Source organism: Dasypus novemcinctus, chromosome 20 (genome assembly GCF_030445035.2).
Source record: "Dasypus novemcinctus isolate mDasNov1 chromosome 20, mDasNov1.1.hap2, whole genome shotgun sequence".
NCBI lineage: Eukaryota > Metazoa > Chordata > Mammalia > Cingulata > Dasypodidae > Dasypus > Dasypus novemcinctus.
In genome coordinates this window covers 54,647,509-54,668,434 of record NC_080692.1, presented here as the reverse complement: position 1 = coordinate 54,668,434, position 20,926 = coordinate 54,647,509, and the positions used below count along the sequence as shown (strand labels likewise).

Below are 20,926 nucleotides of genomic sequence, written 5' to 3'. Positions count from 1 at the left end.
GGTAATGAATTTACATGCTGAGTTTGATTTAGAGAGAGGCCTCATTTGAGCAACATGGAGACTCTCAGGGGGTAACTCTTAAGCACCCTGTAACACTAGGTTAAATCTCAATTTCAAGAGCAAAGACTCATAAGCATAGCCATCAATATCAAGGGTCCATCAATGGACCATCTTTCTTCACTAGTCATTGCCCCTGTACTTGGGGAATTGTTGCTGTAAAAATGTGGCAGAGCCCCCCAGAATGGAAATTCAATATTCTTTTGATTGTTGTGTGGCTCTCTACCCACTGTGGCAATGAGCCATGAACATCTGAACACATTTATATACTTTACATATATGCCCAGGTGTAGTTCCTCCCTTGTATCCCCCATCACTGACACCCCACACCAATGATCCTCCCCTGCCATAGTCATAACCGTTCTGCTATCCAAGATGTCTCAAGAGGCATCCTTTCCTCTGTTTGAGAACATATTGGGCTTCCCCAGGATGGGAGTCCAACTCTTTCCCATTCATTATGTGGGTCTCCACTCACTGATACCACTCACTATGACAAAATGATCACTCACACATTCTCTAGAAGACTGTCCCAGGTGCACCCTGTCCCACACCCCCCCCCCCAGTACAACACCCAAAAACCAGTAACCCTTCCTTGTCATATTGCCAAAAGAGCTTTCTCAAAATTGCAGTTTCAACCACATACCCACCAATCCTCAGTGTTCAACTGCTCCTTCTCCCAACTCTCCCCCCAGTTCCATGGACCGTCCAACCCATCCTCTCCACCTGAGCCCTCTGTCAAGCTTGCACTGCCTAACCCAATAGTATCACTACACCCTGTCATATCCCTTCACTGCACAGTTACTCACTTCCACCTTATCATAGATTTTGCACTTATGGGCGTTGACTACAACAACCTTCTTCTCCCTTTCTATTTCCTAAATCTATCTTCCAAACTTTAGCTCCCCAAGTCTGCTCAATTTGCTTAATTCATATCAGAGAGGTCATGTAATATTTGTCCTTCAAAGACTGGCTTGCTTCACTCAAGATTGACCTTCACTCAAGGTCCTCAAGATTCATCTAGGTTATCCTCTAGATGTTAGTACTGTATTTCTTCTTGCAGCTGAGTAATATTCCATTGTGTGTGTGTGTGTGTGTGTGTGTGTATACACACATTTTGTTTATCTATTCATCTGCTGATGGGCCTTTGGGTTGATTTCAACTTTTAGTGATACTGAATAATGCCACTATGACCGTCGGTGTACATATATCTGTTTGTATCCTTGCATTCAATTCTTCTGGGTATATACCCAGCAATGGAATTGCTGGATGATATGGCAGATCTATAGTTAGCTTTTTGAGGAAGTGCCGAACTGTCCTCCACGATGGCTGGACCATTTTACATTCCCACCAGCAGGGGATGAGGGTTCCCATTCCTCCAACACTTGTAGGCCTCTGTTTTTTAGTGGCCACCAGTCTAATGGGTGTAAAGTGGTATCTCACTGTAGTTTTGATTTGCATTTCCCTAACAGCTAATGATGTTGAGCATCATGTCCTTTTTAGCCATTTGTATTTCTTCTTAAGAGAAGTGTCTGTTGGGGAAAGGCAGGAAGAGATGAGAGGTGGAGGCGTCTTTGGGACATGGAGCTGCCCTGGATGGTACTTCAGAGGCAATCACCGGACATTGTAAATCCTCACAGGGCCCACTGGATGGAATGGAGGAGAGTATGGGCTATGATGTGAACCAATGTATATGAGGTGCAGAGGTGTCCAAAGATGTACTTACCAAATCCAATGGATGTGTCATGATGATGGGAACGAGTGTTGTTGGGGGAGGGGAGAGGGGGGGTGGGGGGATGGGGTTGAATGGGACCTCACATATATATTTTTAATGTAATATTATTACAAAGTCAATAAAAAAAATTAAAAAAAAAAAAAGAGAAGTGTCTGCCCAAATCACTTGCCCATTTTTTAAATGGGTGTTTTATCTTTTTATTTTCAAGATATAGGATTTCTTTATATATGCTGGATATCAGGCTCCTATCAGACATATGGTTACCAAATATTTTTTCTCATTGAGTAGGCAGTCTTTTCACTTTCTTGAAAAAACCCCTTTGAGGTGCAAAATGTTTTACTTTTGAGGCAGTCCCATTTATCTATTTTTTCTTTCACTGTTTGTGCTTTGGGTGTGAAGCTCATGAAGCCATTTCCTATTACAAGGTCCTGTAGATGCTTCCCTACATTATCTTGGAAGGTCTTTATTGTCTTGGCACTTATATTTCAAGCTTTGATCCAACTTGAGTTAATTTTTATAAGGTGTGAGTTGGTACTCATCTCTCATTCTTTTGGAAATGGATATCCAGTTCTCCAAGCACCATTTGTTGAAGAGGCCATTCTCTCCCAGTTGAGTGGACTCAATGGCCTTGTCGAACATCAGATGTCTGTATATCAGAACTCTCAGTTTGGTTCCATTGCTCAATATATCTATCCTTGAGCCAATACAATGCACTTTTGGCCACTGTAGCTTTGCATTGTTTTTTGTTGTTGTTGCTGTTGTTTTGTGGGGGTTTTTGTCTTTATTTTTTTAATGTTACATTCAAAAAATATGAGGTCCCCATATAGCCCCCAACCCCTCACCCCATTCCTCCTACATCAACACCTCTTCCATCATTGTGGCACAATCATTGCATTTAGTGAATACATTTTGGAGTACTGCTGCACCACATGGATGGTGGTTTACATTGTAGTTGACACTCTCACCCAGTCCTCCCAGTGGGCCATGGCATGACACACAATGTCCAGCAACTGTCCTTACAGTATCACCCAGGACAGCTCCAAGTCCTGAAAATGCCCCCACATCATATCTCTTCTTCCCTTTCCTTACCCTCAGGAGCTACCATGGCCACTTTCTCCACATCAGTACTACATTTTCTTCCATTACTAATCACAATAGTTCCAGAATAGAATATCAGTAAGTCCACTCTAATCCATACTCTATTCCTCCATTCTATGGACCCTGGGATGGCTATGTCCACTCCACCTCTATGTCAAGAGGGAGCTTAGATTCCACATGGATGGAAGCAATTCCCCTTCTTACAGTTGTAGGCACTCTTGGTTCTCTGGTGTGGTGGTTGACTTTCTTCACCTCCCTGTTAGCTGGCTGGAGTAAGCCCAATAAACCAGAGAGTAGGAGTTGCAGGTCTGTTGAGGCTCAGGGCTTGGCTATCACATGGTCAGTCCAGAGATTCAGGTGTCCTGAGCATACACCAAATGTCAGTGCCAACCATAGATCTGGTAAAAGTAACAGGAGAGACTTGTGGACAAAGATCACACCTAAGTCCAGATTTTTGAATGTTGAACCAGTGTTGCAAACCTGGAATAAATTCTATTGTTTGTGATATATAATTATTTTTGTATACTGTTGGATTTAATTTGTGAACCTGATTAGTGATGAGTACCAGCTTCTCCAGGTAAGTTGATCTCAGCTGTGATTGTCAGGATCTGCCTGTCTCTCTAGATTTCAGGCTGGTCATTTGTCCTGTGACTTCAATTCTCTGATGGGTCCAAGAAAAGCCATTGATCTTCAGGTTTTGCTTTGTTTTGTTATGTGGCTAGAGTAATGGCTTCCCAGCTCTTTAAATATCTTAACTAGAAACATAACTGGTATTTTTATATGAAAGCATTTTTTAGTCTAATTCACTAAAACATATGCTTCAGGAGACAACAGCTTTGTTGTATTTACTGCTGAATGAGTCATGTTTGCTGAATGAATGCATGAATGGATGAATGAATCTGGTGAGTCTGCAGCACAGCTTCACCCTGGGACTTCTCTGTGTTGAGTGGCTTGTTTTCTGATTCCACCACTTCCTCTTTTCTCATTTGTGCCTTTGTTTTGCTGAAGTGCTTCCTCCAGTAGCTTCTGGAGAATGGTGCAGAGGACTTTGTGAAACCTAACACGTCTGAAATGGTCCCTTCCCCAGGCACACTTGACTGATGGGTAGAGGTGAAGCCCACCTGGTTGGGTGGCTTCTCAGGGTCTCCCATCCAGCCCCCCAGATTCCCTTCCCACTGAGACTCTCTACCTGTTGAAGCTGCTGCTGAGATGGTTTTTCTTTGAGGATCTCCTGTGTCCACAGTGGGGCGAGAGGGCTGCACCTTGGGGTGGGTGCGATCTCTGCTAAAAGTGCCCCTGGGGAGTGCAGGTTCAGACACGCAAATGAACTGAGAAGGACCGTGAGGTTGTGGGGAGGTGGACAGGGTGGTACCTGTTCCTCTGGGGTAGGAGTCCGCCATGCGGATTCCAGCTCTGTCCGGCCCCTCGGACCCTTCCTCAGTGCTCCTGCACTCAGAACCTCTGGTCGCTACCACCTCTCCACCAATCTAACCACCAGAAACAGTTGGAGGGTCCTGATCTTGAAAGTGAAACCTCCCCCTGACCCCCTAGCAGCAGCTCAATGGTGAAGGGTCTTCCTCGGTGTTGGCCCTGTCCCCTCAGCTTAAGCCGCCTCCCCATGCCCTCATTCCCCACCTCGAGCCCTGGACAAGGCCTTGCAGCTATGACCCAGGTACCCCCTGCACCCCCAAAGGCCATGAGAGCCCTGACCCAGTCTGGAGTGGTGATACCCGGTGGGCTGCCTCTGCTGCAGGGGACCCTGGCTGGTCTCTCCCAGGTCCATGTCCTGCGCACGCCCCCCGCCCCCCCAGCTCAGACCCCTGGCTGCCCTGAGAGGAGCCTTGCCTCACTGTACCCGACACCTCGGCCCCCAGCCCCAGGTGGCTGTAGACACTGCAGACTGGAAGCTAGAGGTGGGGAGTGGGAAGAGGGGTGGAGGAGGGGTGATTGCAGTGCCAAAGGCACCTGCCTCATCCCAGAGGTGGGGATCCTTGAGGATCACGGCTGCACCAGAGCCCTGACTTACACTGTGGCCGTGAGAGGTAACTCAGTTTCCCCATCTATGAAAGGGACTGATGACAGTAAACTGGCATGTTGTTTTGTGGAGTGCACCTGCTACCTCCCCAGGACTGAGCTCAGTGAGCTGGGCCCCCTGACCTCTCCCTACCTCTTACCTCATGGTGGAAGCACCTTGACCCTGGAAGCAGCTACACATGGCTCCCTGTCTCCAGACATCACCCTCCAGCTGCCCCAGCACACAGGGACTGTGGACAAGCCTGTCCCTCCTGGCTGGCTCTGCCTGGGCCAGGTCCTGGGCCCAGGACTGGTTCCAAGTCAGGCTCCCTATCTATAAAACAAGGATCACAATTCATCTCCCTAGAGATGGGGACTCCCACAGTTCATCTTCCACTGGAGGTCACGACCAAAGCTGTAAGTTAAGAACAGGAAATAAGGTGTTGAGTGTTGCAAGGGAAGAGCTAACTCTGTCAGTATTTGTCTAGTTACCTGTATAGGAAGCCCAACTACATTCATGAACTCACAGAATGAATCAGAGGCTGAGGTTGCTGCATTCGTCTTTGCTGATGGCTCCCAAACTCTTCTGGCCAACCATGGAAAGAAATACCAAGGGGAACAAAGTGTTTAGAAAATCACTACAATTGCACCTAAGCACTTTGAAATGTTCTATTCTGTTCCCTTCCACTGTCTTCTATTTCCTTTTCTTAAGATCCAGGTTATGACTCACTATGTGGATTCTACAATGAGCAAATAAAATGGGTTAGGACCTGGTACCGCCCAGCTTGGCAACACATTTTATAAATAGCATAGCAATTAACAAAGGATGCACTTCATTGCTGAGGTGCACAAGTAAAGTCTCTATTCAAGGATGTTAAAGAGGAGTCAGTTCCATGATAGAGGTGACCTGACCACATGAGGTTGATTCTGAAGGTGCTCAACCATGTCTGAGCAGATCAGAGTCCTTGTGTCTACAGCAGTTGGTCAAATTGCATATTCACTGCTGTGTAGTATTGGAAATGGCTCTGTCTTTCATAAAGACCAGCCTTTGGTTCTCATGCTGTTGGATATCCCCCTCACCATGGTGGGGATCCTGGACAGGGTCCTTATGGAATTGCAAGACTGTGCACTTCCTCTACTGGAAGATGCCATCAAAGCAGATGAAGAAGAGGTTGCCTTCAAAGACTTGGATGTGCCATTCTCATGGACTCCATGCCAAGAAGGCATGGCATGGAGAGGAAAGATTTCCTGAAAGCAAATGTGAAAATCTTCAAAGTCCAAGGTGCAGCCTTGGAAAAATATGCCAAGAAGTCAGTCAGGGTTATTTTCATGGGAAACACAGCCAATACTAACTGCCTGGCTACATCAAAGTTGGCTTCATCCATTCCCAAAGAAAACTTCAGTTACTAGACCCTTTGGATCAAAACTGAGCTAAATCTCAAACTGCTCTTAAACCTGGTATAACTGCTGATAACATAAAGAATGTTGGAGAAACCCAACTCAGTATCCAGAGGCCAAATTACAAGGAAAGGAAGTTGGTGTTTATGAAGCTCTGAAAGATGGCAGCTGGCTCAGGGAGGCTTCCTCACGACGGTGCGGCAGCATGGCACTGCCATCACCAAGGCTCCGGAACTCTCCATGCAATGTCTGCTGCGAAAGTCATCTGTGAGCACCTTAGAGATACCTGGCTTGGAACCCCAGAGGGGGCATTTGGGTCCATGGGTTTTTTGTTTGTTTGTTTGTTTTAAAGATTTATTTATTTATTTATTTAATTCCCCTCCCCTCCCCCAGTTGTCTGTTTTCTGTGTCTTTTTGCTGCGTCTTGTTTCTTTGTCCGCTTCTGTTGTCGTCAGCGGCACGGGAAGTGTGGGCTGCGCCATTCCTCGGCAGGCTGCTCCCTCCTTCGCGCTGGGCGGCTCTCCTTATGGGTGCACTCCTTGCACGTGGGGCTCCCCTACGCAGGGGACACCCCTGTGTGGCACGGCACTCCTTGCGCGCATCAGCACTGCGCATGGGCCAGCACCACACGGGTCAAGGAGGCCCGGGGCTTGAACCGCGGGCCTCCCATGTGGTAGGCGGATGCCCTAACCACTGGGCCAAAGTCCGTTTCCCGGGTCCATGGGTTTTATCTCTGGTGGCAACTCCTATGGCATTCCTGATTATCTGCTCCAGGTGTTCACAATCGTGAGCAAGAATAAGACCTGGGAATTTGCTGATTCTCCCTATTAATGATTTTTCATGTGAGAAGATGGATCTTACTGCAGAGGAACTGGAAGAAGAAAAAGAAATTGCTTTTGAATTTCTTAGCTCTGCCCAGCTAATAATTTTATTTATTGTTTTAATACTTTATTTTTTTAAATACTTTAGATTACATAAATGTTACATAAAAAAGGTAGAAAATTCCCATATGTCCCACTCCCTAGCCCTCCCACACTTTCCCACATTAGCAACATCCTTCATTAGTGTGGTACATTTGTTAAAATTGATGAACACATATTGGATCACTGCCATTAAGCATGGATTATAGTTTACAGTTTACACTCTGTCCCACACAATTTTGTAAGTTATGACAAAATATATAATGGCCTGTATCCATCATTGCAATGTCATTCAGAAATTCCAATGTCCCAAAATGCCCCAATATTACACCTGTTTTTCCCTCACCCTCCTCTCAGAATCTCTGGTGGCAATGCCTCCACATGAATGATAAAAGTTCCTCCATTGCTAGAATAAGTCTTTAGTAGAATCGACAATCATTTTAATGTTACTAAATACCCAAAAACAGAAAGATCTAAATGTCATTTTTGACTCTAGTAACAAATAATGCTATACTTAAATTATTTGTAAAAAACAGCACATTTGAAAGCTGTGTGTTTTTTGATACAAATGGAGACTGAATCTCTGATCTATGTGCCAACTGGGCCTTGAGCCTCAGCAGAGTTTGCAACTCCTACTCTCTGGTTCGTTGGACCTACCCAAGTCAGCTAACAGGGAGGTGAAGATGGTCAACCACCATACCAGGGAACCAAGAGTGCCTACAACTGCAAGCAGGAGAAGTGCATCCACCAACCAGGAGAAGCCCCCTCTCGATACAGAGGTGGAGTGGACATCACCATCAAAGATACCAGAGGATAGAGGAATAAAATATGGACTAGAGTGGACTTACTGGTATTCTACTATAGGACTATTGTGACTAGTAATGGAAAAAACTGTAGCATTGATGTGGAGACAGTGGCCATGGGAGTTTCTGAGGGCAGGGAGAGGGAAGAAGAGAAGTGATGTGGGGACATTTTCAGGACTTGGAGTTGTCCTAAATGATATTGCAGGGACAGATGTTGGACGTTATATATCCTGACATAATCCCCTGAAAGTACTGGGGGAGAGTAAACTACAATGTAAACTATAATCCATGCAGTGCAGCAGTGCTCTAAGATATATTCACCAAATGCAATGGATGTGCCACAATGATGAAAGAGGTTGTTGATGTGGGAGGAGTGGGGGATGGGGGGTGGGGTATATGGGAACCTCTTATATTTTTTGTGATCTATGTATCTTCAAAAAATACAATAAAAATAAATAAAATAAAAAATAAGGGTCAATTCCTCAAGAACATATAAAAACATATTAAGAATAAAGGATGTATACAAAGAAAAAAAAACTTGTGACCATTTATCATCATGGTGTTAGTGCTGCAATCTAAATAAAATACATATTCAAATGAAAAGAAAAGGTGAAAGAGACCTGAATAACTAGAGAAAGAATCTATGTTTTTGGACAGGAAGAATTGATTCACATTTTGTCCAAATCAACCCCAATAAAATTTCCAGATGCTAAAGAAAAAAACAAATTCAATGGTTTAATCCCAGAATGTACATGGAATACCAAGGGTCTGTGAACTTGGTCTTACATGACTGACAAAGTGTACATAACAGAAAGTCTGGCCTGACACAGATACACAAAGACATCTGTGAACTTGGTCCTACATGACTGACAATGCAGAATGCACAAACATACATATTATAGGCATCCCAGAAGGAGAAGAGAAGGGAAAGGAGACTGAAGGGGTGTTGAAGGAAATAATGGCTGAAAACTTCCCAAACCTACTGAGGGAGATGGATGTACATGTCTAGAAAGCACAATGCACCCCAAACAGCATAAATCCCAACAGGCCTACCCCAAGACATATACTTGTCAAGCTATCCAATGCTCAAGACAAAGAGAAAATACTAAAAGCAGCAAGAAGAAAGGGAACCATCACATACAAAGGAGACTCCATAAGATTAAGTGCTGATTTCTCATCTGAAACCATGGAGACAAGAAGACCGTGTTATGACATAGTCAAGGTACTAAAAGAAAAAAATTTCCAACCAAGAATACTCTATCAAAAATGATGGAGAGTTCAAAATATTCACAGATAAACTGAAACTAAGAGAGTATGCCAACAAGAATCCTGCCTTTCAAAAAATACTAAAGGGACTGCTGCAGGAAGAAAGAAAAAAAACAAGAGAGACAGAGCTGGTGGAGAGTGTAAGAGCAACTAAAAAGACAAAAACAGAAAAAGAAAATCAAACAGAATATGACAAACACAAATCCAAAGAAAATATGGCTAATATAAGTAATTCCTTGAAAGTAATAACACTGAATGTTAATGGATTAAACTCACCTGTCAAAAGATTCAGACTGGAAGATTGGATAAGGAAATATGACCCATCTATATGTTGTCTGTAAGAAATACATCTGAGATCCAGAGATTCAAGGAGGTTGAAAGTGAATGGATGGTAAACAATCTTACAAGCAAACAATAACCAAAAAAGGACAAGAGTAACTCTATTAATATCAGACAAAATAGACTTTAAATGCAAAACAATTGTGAGAGACAAAGAAGGACACTACATATTAGTGAAAGGGAAAATGTTTCAAGAAGAAAGAACAATCATAAACATTTATGCTCCTAACAAGGGTGCCTCCAAATACATTAGGCAAACACTGGAAAAACTAAGTGAAGGAATAGATGCCTCTGCATTTATAGTGGGGAACTTTAATACACCACTATCAACTTTGGACAGAACATCTCAAAAGAGAATCAATAAAGAAACAAAAACTTTGAACAATATATTAGAGGATCTGGACCTAATAGACATATACAGAACATCATACCCAAATACAGCAGGATATACATTCTTTCAAGTGCACATGGATCATTCTCCAAGATAGACCACATGCTAGGCCACAGAAAAAGTCTCAATGAATTCAGAAGGATAGAATTCAAACAAAATAATTTCTCTGACCACAGTGGAATGAAGCTGGAAATCTGCAAGGGCCAGAGACCAAGATTTGGCACCAAGATTTGGAAGTTAAACAACACACTCTTAGAAAAACAGTGGGTTGGGAAGTAGACTTGGCCCAGTAGATAGGGCGTCCATCTATCATATGAGAGGTCCATGGTTCAAACCCCAGGCCTCCTGTGGAGCTGGCCCATGCACAGTGCTGATGCATACAAGGAGTACCCTGCCATGCAGGGGTGTCCCCGCATAGGGGAGCTCCATGCACAAGGAATGTGCCCCGTAAGGAGAGCTGCCCAGCACAAAAGAAATTGCAGCCTGACCAAGAATGTTGCCACACACATGGAGAGCTGACACAACAAGATGATGCAACAAAAAGAAATGCAGATTCCCGTGCCGCTGACAACAACGAAGTGGGCCAAAAAAAAAAAACAAGACACACAGCAAATAGACACAGAGAACAGACCACTGGGGGGGAGGGGGTGGAAGGGGAGAGAAATAAATAAAAAATAAATCTAAAAAAAAAAAAGCAAACAGTGGTTCAAGGAGGAAATCTCAAAAGAAATTAATAACTACCTTGAAACTAATGAAAATGATAGAACAACATATCCAAACTTATGGTATGCAGCAAGAGCAGTATTGAGAGAGAAATTTATAGCCATAAATTCATACATCAAAAAAGAAGAAAGAGCTAAAGTTGAAGAACTAAATGCACACTTGAAGGAATTAGTTAAAAAACAAACAAACTAACCCCAAAGGAAGAAGAAAGAAAGAAATAACAAAGATCAGAGCAGAACTAAATGAAACAGAAAAAGAGAAAACACTTGAAAATACAGGGCCAAGAACTGATTCTTTGGGAAAAAAAAAAAAAAATTTGACAAACCCTTAGCTAGATTAACAAAGAAAAAAAGAGAGAAGATGCAAATACACAAAATAAGAAATGAGAAAGGCGATATCACCACTGATCCCACAGAAATAAAGACTATCATAAGAGGATACTTTGAAAAACTATATTCCAACAAAAACAACAATTTCGAGGAAATGGACAAATTCCTAGAAACACATAAACAGCCTACATTGACAAAAGACGAAGTCGATGATCTCAACAAAGCAATCACAAGTAAAGAGATAGAATCAGTCATTAAAAACCTCCCAACTAAAAAGAGCCCTGGGCCAGATGGCTTCACAGATGAATTCTACAAAACATTCCAGAAAGAACTAACATCAATCTTGCTTAAACTCTTCCAAAAAATTGAAACAGAAGGAACATTGCCTAACTCATTCTATGATGCCAACATTACTCTAGTACCAAACCAGAGACATCACAAGAAAGGAAAATTACAGGCCAATCTCTCTAATGAACCTTGACATGAAAATCCTCAACAAAATATTTGCTAACAGTATTCAACAACACATCAAACAAATTATACACCATGACCAAGTGGGGTTCATTCCTGGTATGCAAGGATAGTTCAACATAAGAAAATCAATGAATGTAATACACCAAATAAACAGATTGAAGGGAAAAAAATCACATGATCATAACTATAGATGCAGAAAAAGCATTTGACAAAATACAGCACACTTTCTTGATAAAAACACTGAAAAGATTGGAATAGAAGAAAACTTTCTGAACATGATAAGGAGTATATATGAAAAACCCACAGCTAACATCATTTACAGTGGTGAAATCCCAAAATGTTTCCCTCTAAGATCAGGAACAAGACAAGGATGCCCACTATCACCCCTCCTATTTAACATAGTCTTAGAAGTACTTGCTCAAGCACTGAGGCAAGAACCAGACATAAAAGGCATCCAAATTGGAAAGGAAGAAGTCAAAATTTCACTATTTGCAGGTGATATGATCCTATACATAGAAAACCCTGAGCAGTCTACAACAAAGTTTCTAGAACTTATAAATGAGTTCAGTAAAGTTGCAGGTTACAAGATAAATGCACAAAAATCAGTAGCATTTCTGTACACCAATAATGAGCAATCTGAGGAAATCAGGAATCAAATACCATTCACAATAGTAAATTAAACAATCAAATACCTAGGAATAAATTTAAAGAGGTAAAAGACATACACAGAAAACTACACAACACTGTTCAAGGAAATAAAAGAAGACCTAAATAAATGGAAGAATATTCCCTGTTCATGGATAGGAAGACTAAATATTATTAACATGTCTATCCTACCAAAACTGATCTACACATTCAATGCAATCCCAAAACAAATCAACACATCATTCTTTAAAGAACTAGAGAAACTAACTATGAAATTTATTTGGAAAGTAAAGAGGCCCTGAATAGCCAAAGACATATTGAAAAAGAAAAATGAAATTGGAGGAATCACACTACCTCACTTCAAAACATACTACAAAGCTACAGTAGTGAAAACAGCATGGTATTGGCACAAGGATAGACACACAGACCAATGGAACCGAATTGAGAGTTCTGATATAGATCCTCATATATATAGCCATATAATATTCGATAAAGCCACCAAACCCTCTCAACAGGGAGAGAATGGCCTCTTCAACAAATGGAGCCTGGAGAGCTGGATATCCATGTGTAAAAGAATGAAAGAGGATTACCATCTCACACCTTATACAAAAATCAACTCAATATGGATCAAAGACCTAAATATAAGACCCAAGACCATAAAGACCTTGGAAAGCAAAGTAGGGAAGCATCTACAGGATCTTGTAATAGGAAATGGCTTCATGAACTTCAGACCAAAAGCACGAGCAGCAAAAGAACAAATAGATAAATGGGACTTCCTCAAAATTAAAGCCTTCTGCACCTCAAAGGAGTTTGTCAGGAAAGTGAAAAGAGAGCCTATGCAATGGGAGAAAATATTTGGTAAACATATATCTGAAAGAAGACTTATATCTTGCATATATAAAGAACGCCTATACTTTGAAAATAAAAAGACAAACAGCTCACTTAATAAATGGGGAAAAGATTTGAACAGACACTTCTCCAAAGATGATATACAAACGGCCAAAAAATCACATGAAAAAATGCTCAAAATCCCTAGCTGTTAGGGAATGCAAATCAAAACAACTATGAGATATCATCTTACTCCCATAAGACTGGCAGCTATCAAAAAATCAGAAGACTACAATTGTTGGAGAGGATGTGGAGAAATGGGAACACTCATCCACTGCTGGTGGGAATGCAGAAGGATCCAGCCATTCTGGAGGACAATTTGGCGGTTTCTCAAAAAACTAGCTATAGTTTTGCCATATGACCCAGCAATTCCACTGCTGGGTATATACCCAGAGGAACTGAAAATAAGGACACAAACGGATATATGCACACCAATGTTCATAGCAGCACTATTCACTATTGCCAAAAGTTGGAATCAACCCAAATACCCATCAACAGATGAATGGATAAATAAAATGTGGTATATACATACAATGGAATACTACTCAGCTTTAAGAACGAATACACTACAAACACATGTGATAACATGGATGAATCTTGAGAACCTTATGTTGAGTGAAGCAACCCAAGCGTTGAAGGACAAATACCACATGACCTCAATGATATGAAATAAGTAAACCAAGCTGTCTCAGAGAGCTAGAGACTGGATGATAAGCTTCAAGGTAGTTGGAGGGTAGAGAAAAGTTGTGAGCTGACAGCTACTTGGGTGAAATCTATGATAAGCTGGAGGTAGGTATTTGTACAGGGAAGGAATAAAATGGGGGCATCAGGATAACTTTGTCTGGGACTGCGTGGGCTTTAGGGGTGCTAGGGATGGGAGGATGGATCAGATTGCCCAAGAAATTGGGGAGAGGATAAGGGGCACATTTGACCATGGGGGATTGTCAGGTATGTGGTTGAAATTGTGGTGCAGAGAAAACTCTTTAGAGAATGTAATATGGAAGGTGTCCTGTTTGGGATGCTTACGGGGTGGGGCATCTGACACAGGGCAAGCTTCTGGGGAGTGTGTGAGTGCTCATAGTGGATTATATCATTGGGTGGAGACCCATATAATGAGAGTGAAGGTATACGCACATCCTGGGGAGGATTGATGTTCTCAAACAGAGGGAATTGTATCTCTTGAGAGAATTGGTGGCTCCCAATGGGTTAGGGCAGTCAAGTATGTCAAGCCCTCAACAATTTTGCCAGTATCTCTGAATATGGTTCCTCAAGTAATGAAGACTGATTGTCATGGTGGGCCCTGAGGAAAGGGGGAAAGAGGTGTTGAATACATGAAGTCAGGGTTAACTGTGGGGCAATGGAAATGTTCCACAAGATCATGCCATGATGGATATAGGTCATGTTAAATTACACTAAAAATGTATAAATGTTTATAGGCTAAAATGTAAACCATAATGTGAAACATAAGGTAACTAAAAATTTAGAAAATTGTATAGTCTAAAATATAAACCATGATGTAAACCCAAATGGAACCATGTTTGAAAGCTATTGTTTCAATATCTGCACATTAGCTGCAGCAAATATAATACGAACATGTAAAAAGATCCCTGTTGGGGAAGGGACAAAGGGTTTGATGTTGGATATGTGGGAGTACCATATATTATATATGTGAATTACTGTGACCCAAAACTTATGTCAAGAGAAACGTAATAATCAGGAAAAAAGAAAAAAGAAAGAAAGGAGGTAGACACTGAGGAAGAAATGGAAGAAATTGCCTTGCCACTGTACATACAGGGCAACACCTGTAGCAGTGATGAAAGATGAAAGGCAAAATGTCAAAAACAAAGCTTTTTCATTTTTTCATTTCTTTGATACCCCAATTTATTTTTCCTTTATTTAATTTTTCTAAATTTCTATGTATTCTATATCTAACCTTTAAACCCATCACTATATTCCATTTTTCTATTAATGGAACCTGGCAATATATTGGGCTTCCTTTTTGAAAAAGTTTTGGACTACAGAGAGGTTCAACTATGGCAAGGGAGGAGCACTTGTGTGGGGTGTCATTAGTGGGGGCACAAGGTTGGGAGGGAGTTCTCCAGGGAATGTATACAGGGTACATAGAAAGTTTGGATATTTTCATAGTGATTTCAGTTGGAAACGACAGATGAGAGAGTGCTGAGTTCCTGACCAGGGGAGCTCTATCACATTCCCCAATGGAACAACAACAATCCCCCCTAGTGCAATGGCAAAGACCAATAAAAATGGATGGTCCAAAGATGAGCCCTTGATACTGATGGGTCCGATTATGAGCATGTGTGCCTGAAATATGAACCTGACCTATAGCTGTGGGGTGCCTAAGAGTTACCTCCTGAGAGCCTCCATGTTGCTCAAAAGTGGCCACTCTCTAAGCCAAATTCAGCATGTAGATGCATTGCCTTCCCCCCAGCATGGGACATGACTCCTGGGGATGGGCCTCCCTGGCACCAAGGGATTACTACCAAGCACCAGCTGATGATGTAACTACAAAAAGACCATGAACAAAGAGGTCAACTCAGACAGGTAGAATACCTCAGCCTACATATAATATCAGGTGTTAAAAACTGCTTTTTGACTTTGGATAAAAAGGGGAAAATGGAAAGGACAAGTGAGTTTATACAGCTAAGAGTCTCCAAAAGAGTCTGGAGGTCATCAGGGGGTGATGCTTATTCATGCCTCAGCAGAGTACCAGAGACAGCCAAGGTAGATGGAAACCCAGGTGCTGGTTCTCCTGAGGGCTGCAGTGACCCACAGGTTCTATGGTCAAGGCAGATGGCTCTGGAGTTCAGGGCCATGTCAGTTGGCCCTACTTTGGAGTTTGTATACCTGAGTGTGATGGAGTCGGACTCAGATATAACCTATCTACACAAGCCTCTTCTGTTACTTTTACTGGACCTGTGGTTGGCATTTGGGTTGGTGTATACTCAGGAGACCTGAATCTCTGAACTATCCATGTGATGGCCATGTCTGGGCCTCAGCAGACTTGTAGCTCCTACCCTCTGGTTTCTTGAACTTACCCTGGTCAGCTGACAAGGAGGTGAAGAGAGTCAACCACCACACCAGGGAGCCAAGAGTGCCTACAGCTGCAAGCAGGAGAATTGCATCCATCATCCACGTGGAAACTAAACCCCCTCTTGATGGAGAGGGGGACTGGACATAGCCATCCCAGGTCCACAAGATGGAGGAATAGAATATGGATTAGAGTGAACTTACTGGTGTTCTGCTGGGGAACTATTGTGATTAATAAGGGAAAAAATTGTAGTAGTGATGTGCAGAGGGTGATCACAGTGACTGCTGATGGTCGGGAGAGGGAAGAAGAGATATGGTGTGGGGGCATTTTCAGGATTTGGAGTTGTCCTGGGTGGTGCTGCAGGGATGGATGCTGGACATTGTGTGTCCTGTCGTGGCCCACTGGGTGGACTGGGGGAGAGTGTGGACTACAATGTGGACCACTGTCCGTGTGCTGCAGCGGTTCTTCAGAAAGTATTCACTGGGTGCCGCGGATGTGCCACAATGATGGAAGAGTTTGTTGATGTGGGAGTTTGTGGCATGGGTGGGATGGGGGGTATATGGGGACCTCATATTTTTTAATGTAACATTTAAAATAAAATAAAGCAGGAAAAAAAAAACCCGCAGGGCAGACCTCTTCCCTGGGAACCAGGAGGCACTGGTAGTGAACTCAGGGCTCCAGGCCTGCTTTGGACCTCTTGCTTGGGAGCTGTCACGTAGGGAAGAAGCCAGGATTAGCGAAGCAGCAAGTGTCTGCATGGAGCAAAGAAACCAAAACACCAACAGCCGTGGAGAGAAACCATCGTGTAAGAGAACCTGGTGCTCCCTCCAACGTGAGACCCCCAACTCCACCCTCCATGAGTCACCTCATGGTCTCAGCGGCCTGGGGAGCTCCAGCCATCACACCAACTCTCCAGACCTGCAGCAGGAAGCAGGAATGGCAGTGAAGGGCTGCTGCCTCCCTTTCAGATCTGCAGAAATCCTGTGTAGACCCTCTACTCAAAACTAGTCAGGTGGCCACACCAGGGAACCAGGGAGACGCTGTCCCACTCAGTGGGGCCAGCCGACCTGGTGCATTCCCACTGTGGGAAGGTGGAGGGAGCGCATCGAGACAAGGAACTGCTGTCCAGCCACCGGCGCTCCGGGCTTAGCCCACGGGGAGGGTCTGGCTGGAGATGCATTCCTGCCTGCAGGGAGCGTCGCCTGTGAGTACGAGTGACTCAGGCCCTTCCATCCTCGGGACCCCCACCCAGGCCAGGTCTGGTTTGCTCTGGCTTGCTTTCACAACAGTGACAACACAGAGACCCCAAGGCTGGTTAATCTGTCCTGTCAGGAAGGACAGGCATTAGCATCAGCTTCTCAGAGGGTCTTGACCTCTTTCCTCATGGTCTCATTTTGACTGCCATAGCTCCTAACATCACATGTTCACCCCCAGGTCAAAATCAAAGATGATGACTCATTCCTGCCTTCTGCCTTCCTTCAGTTAAAGAGCAAAACTTTTTCAGACGCTGTCCACATCCTACCACCGACTGCCACCCCCAACAGTGCTGAAAGGAGACCTGGTCGGTTTCCTCCAGTTAAGATTCACTCCCTGAGTCGGGCCCACTTTCTCTGAAACCATTGCCTCAAGAAACCAGAACAGTTTGTATATTCTGGTGCTACAATGTACTCAGAAGGAAGACATGGCTGTCGGGGAAATTCCAACAAGTCTGAAACGGGTGGCAGGAGGTGGGGGACCCCAAAGTCCAGGAGCAGAGCAGACTGGCGCCGTGGTGTGGAGGCGGGACCCTGAGGACAGGGCCTCGTGCCGCAGGGACAGGGGCTAAAGGCTGCGGCGGCAAAGGGGCGGCTGAGCCAGACGGGCAGGTGGGGACGGCAGGGCTGTGCCGGCTTCCCAGCCCTCCAGCCCCACGCCCTGGCCCAGGCCCTTCCTGACGCTGGAGCCTCCCCAGCACCCACCCCTGCCCTAGGGTCTCCCCTCCCCCGCGAGGGGTCAGGGCCCCAAGCTGCACATTCAAAGGGGGGGTCACCTCACTGGCGCTGAGGGGTGCTTACAGTCCCCATGGGACCCCAGACCCATTCGCAGTGCGCCCAGCACAGCTTCAGGTTGTGGCGGGGCTCCAGGAGGGACGGCACCACGTGACCAGAGGCGCGCGCGCGCACAAACACACACACACACACACACACACACACCTGCAGGCGTTTCAGGTAGTGACAAGTGCTGGTCACTGGCCCAGACCCATTGGCCGCCTCTGGGACAGCCTGAGAGGGAGGCGGGGGCTGCAAGGACGGAAGGACGTAGGTATTGGGGATGGAAGATGACATCACGGGAGAGGTGGTGACGTCACAAGAGCTAAGCTGAGAGCCTCCGCCTTCTGATTGGACGAGGGCATGGATAAAAGGCCGGTTGCTGGGGCGAGGCCAAGCCGACGCTCCACGAGTAGCGATGGCGCCTCTGTGGCTGCTGCTGCTGCTGCTGCTCCAGGCGGGTGAGGGGTGCCCCTTCGCCCCCTCGACCGCTTCCGGAACCCCTACCCAGACAGCGGGGTCCCCCTTGTTTGCATCCTCCTTCGCTCCCCTTTGTGGGACCAGAAATCTGCGGACCCGCACTCGACGCCCTCTGGACCCGCTCCTGCCTGTGGACCCCCCATCCCAACCCTCAGTGTTGGAGCCGCGGCTGTTACACCAACCCGGGAATGACTCCCAATGTCCCCTGGACGCCCCCCTGCCTGCCGACTCCCCATCCCAGCCTTCAGCCTTCGAGCCCCCGCTGATAGACCAACAACCAGGGAACGACTCTCAAAGCCCCCTGGAAACCCTCCTGCCTGCAGACCCCCCATCCCGCCCCTCAATGTTTGAGCCCTTGCCAATCCAACAGCAACTATGGAACTGCACTCGACCCCCCCTGGACCCCCTCCAGCCTGTGGACTCCCCATCCCAACCCTCTGTTCGAGCCCCCGTTTATCTACCACCAGCCAAGGACCCACACTGGATGCCCCCTGGACCCCTCCTGCCTGCCCCATCCCAGCCCCTAGTGTCCGAGCCCACACTGTTCCCCTGACGGCCAGGGCTGAAGACCTTCATCTGGAGACTGACCTCCACCTACTGCCCTGGTGGCGTGTCATCTGGGGAGCCCTCTGCATGATGGCCCTTGTGCTATTAGACAACAAAGAATGGCAGGAGCTCGAGCAGACCTACCTGGACCTCAGAGAGTTGTCAATAACAACAAAAGTCCTACTTTTTGAGTGTGAGCAACAACTTGAACTCGTAAAAACAACTTTCCAGGCAACAAATAGCTGACAACCTCTTCAAGAAGGACAGGACGTGAAGAACATTGCTGAGCAGCAGGTCTCCCTGAGCAGAAGGTTACAGCAGAAGGCAGGGCAATGCGATTAGCTTTACAAAATATACGTAAGGGTGAAAACCCTACACACCCCCACCCCAGGAGGGCATGGAGGGAACTGGACCTGAGGCTGCACTGCCTCCTGGAGGAGAGGTGGCCCTGAACTGGTCCCTGTAACAAAGGACTTCGGTTCCTTTATTAGTCTGCCAAATGGGTTTTGATGTGAAGTACCAGAAATCTGTTAGCCTTTATAAAGGGTGCTTATTTGGGGTAAAATCTTACAGTCCCAAGGCCCTAAGAATTACAACTCAAGGCTGCTCTCACCAGTCTCAACACGTGCTTCCATGCATTGAAGCAAGATTTCGCTGCTCTCTGCAAGGGTTCAGCCTGCCTCTGGACTTCCTCTTTCCTGGCATAGGGCTCGTTTCTTTCTGGGCTTTTTATGTCAGCCTTGGCTGTCTTCCCAAGGTCAGCTGTGAGCTATCTGGAAATGGTCTCTCCCTCCCCAGGGCCTTAGTTTTTTGAACCTTCTCCTTTCTGTCATGTGGCAGGATCAAAACAACAAGGTTCTCTCCTCTAGTGTCTATGGAGCTCTCTCTGTTCCCGTGCGGCTTGAGTGAGTGTCCATTTATACCAGCCCACCAAGGAGGTGGGACAACAACCTGAGTTACGCCTTACTGATGTAGCCCAATCGGAAGCCCTAAATTGATTTTTATCAAGTAAACCTAATCAGAGACCCCTCACTGAATTGAATACAATCAAAGGGTATCACACCCAGAGGAATAGATTTGTTTACAAACCATCTTTCTCTTTTTTGGATTCATAAATAATCTCAAACTGTCACAGTTAGCATGCCAAACACCCCTGGTTATTCTGTTGTGCAGCCAGCTAAGGCAAGCCCTGGACCACAGCTGGGAGTGGAGTCAGGTCTCTTATTTTCTGGCTGGATGGACATTATTTTCTGGCTGGCTGGATCTCAAAGTGGCAGCTGTCTGCCTGGAGCCTCAGAATAGTGCCGTGAGGTTGGCAGGGTCTGAGAAGGTATCTTCGCATCTCAACAGTGGAGAGCTCCAGAGAGCTAACGATGACCACAAACTGCCTGTCCTTGTCCCCTGCACATCACATATATGGGCCAGAAAACCCAGGCCTGTCCTTGTCCTACACGTCATGTATGGACTTGTTTAATCCATGCCTGCTTCTGTCCTCTCTAAACCACATACCTGGACCCAAAATATCCAGGCCTGCCTGCCTTCTACACGTAACAGACATGGGCCTATTTAATCTGTGCCTGTCCTTCTCCTAAACATGTTTCATACATGGACACACATAGGGTTCAAAATGAGCCAGAGAGGTAGGTGCTACCATGAGGATGATGGAAAGGAAAACGGAGGCAGAGAGTCTTGGCTCGTATTTATTTCTACATCAGCCATTTTTTGGGGTATCTTTCCTGAAATCATAC

The 20,926-nt window shown here is 45.1% G+C and overlaps 1 pseudogene; it reads left to right on the top strand.

The window, feature by feature from the left end:
- The first annotated feature begins 5,843 nt into the window (after positions 1-5,843).
- Positions 5,844-17,739, top strand: LOC101447223 (malate dehydrogenase, cytoplasmic-like; annotated as a pseudogene).
- The last annotated feature ends 3,187 nt before the right edge of the window (positions 17,740-20,926 follow it).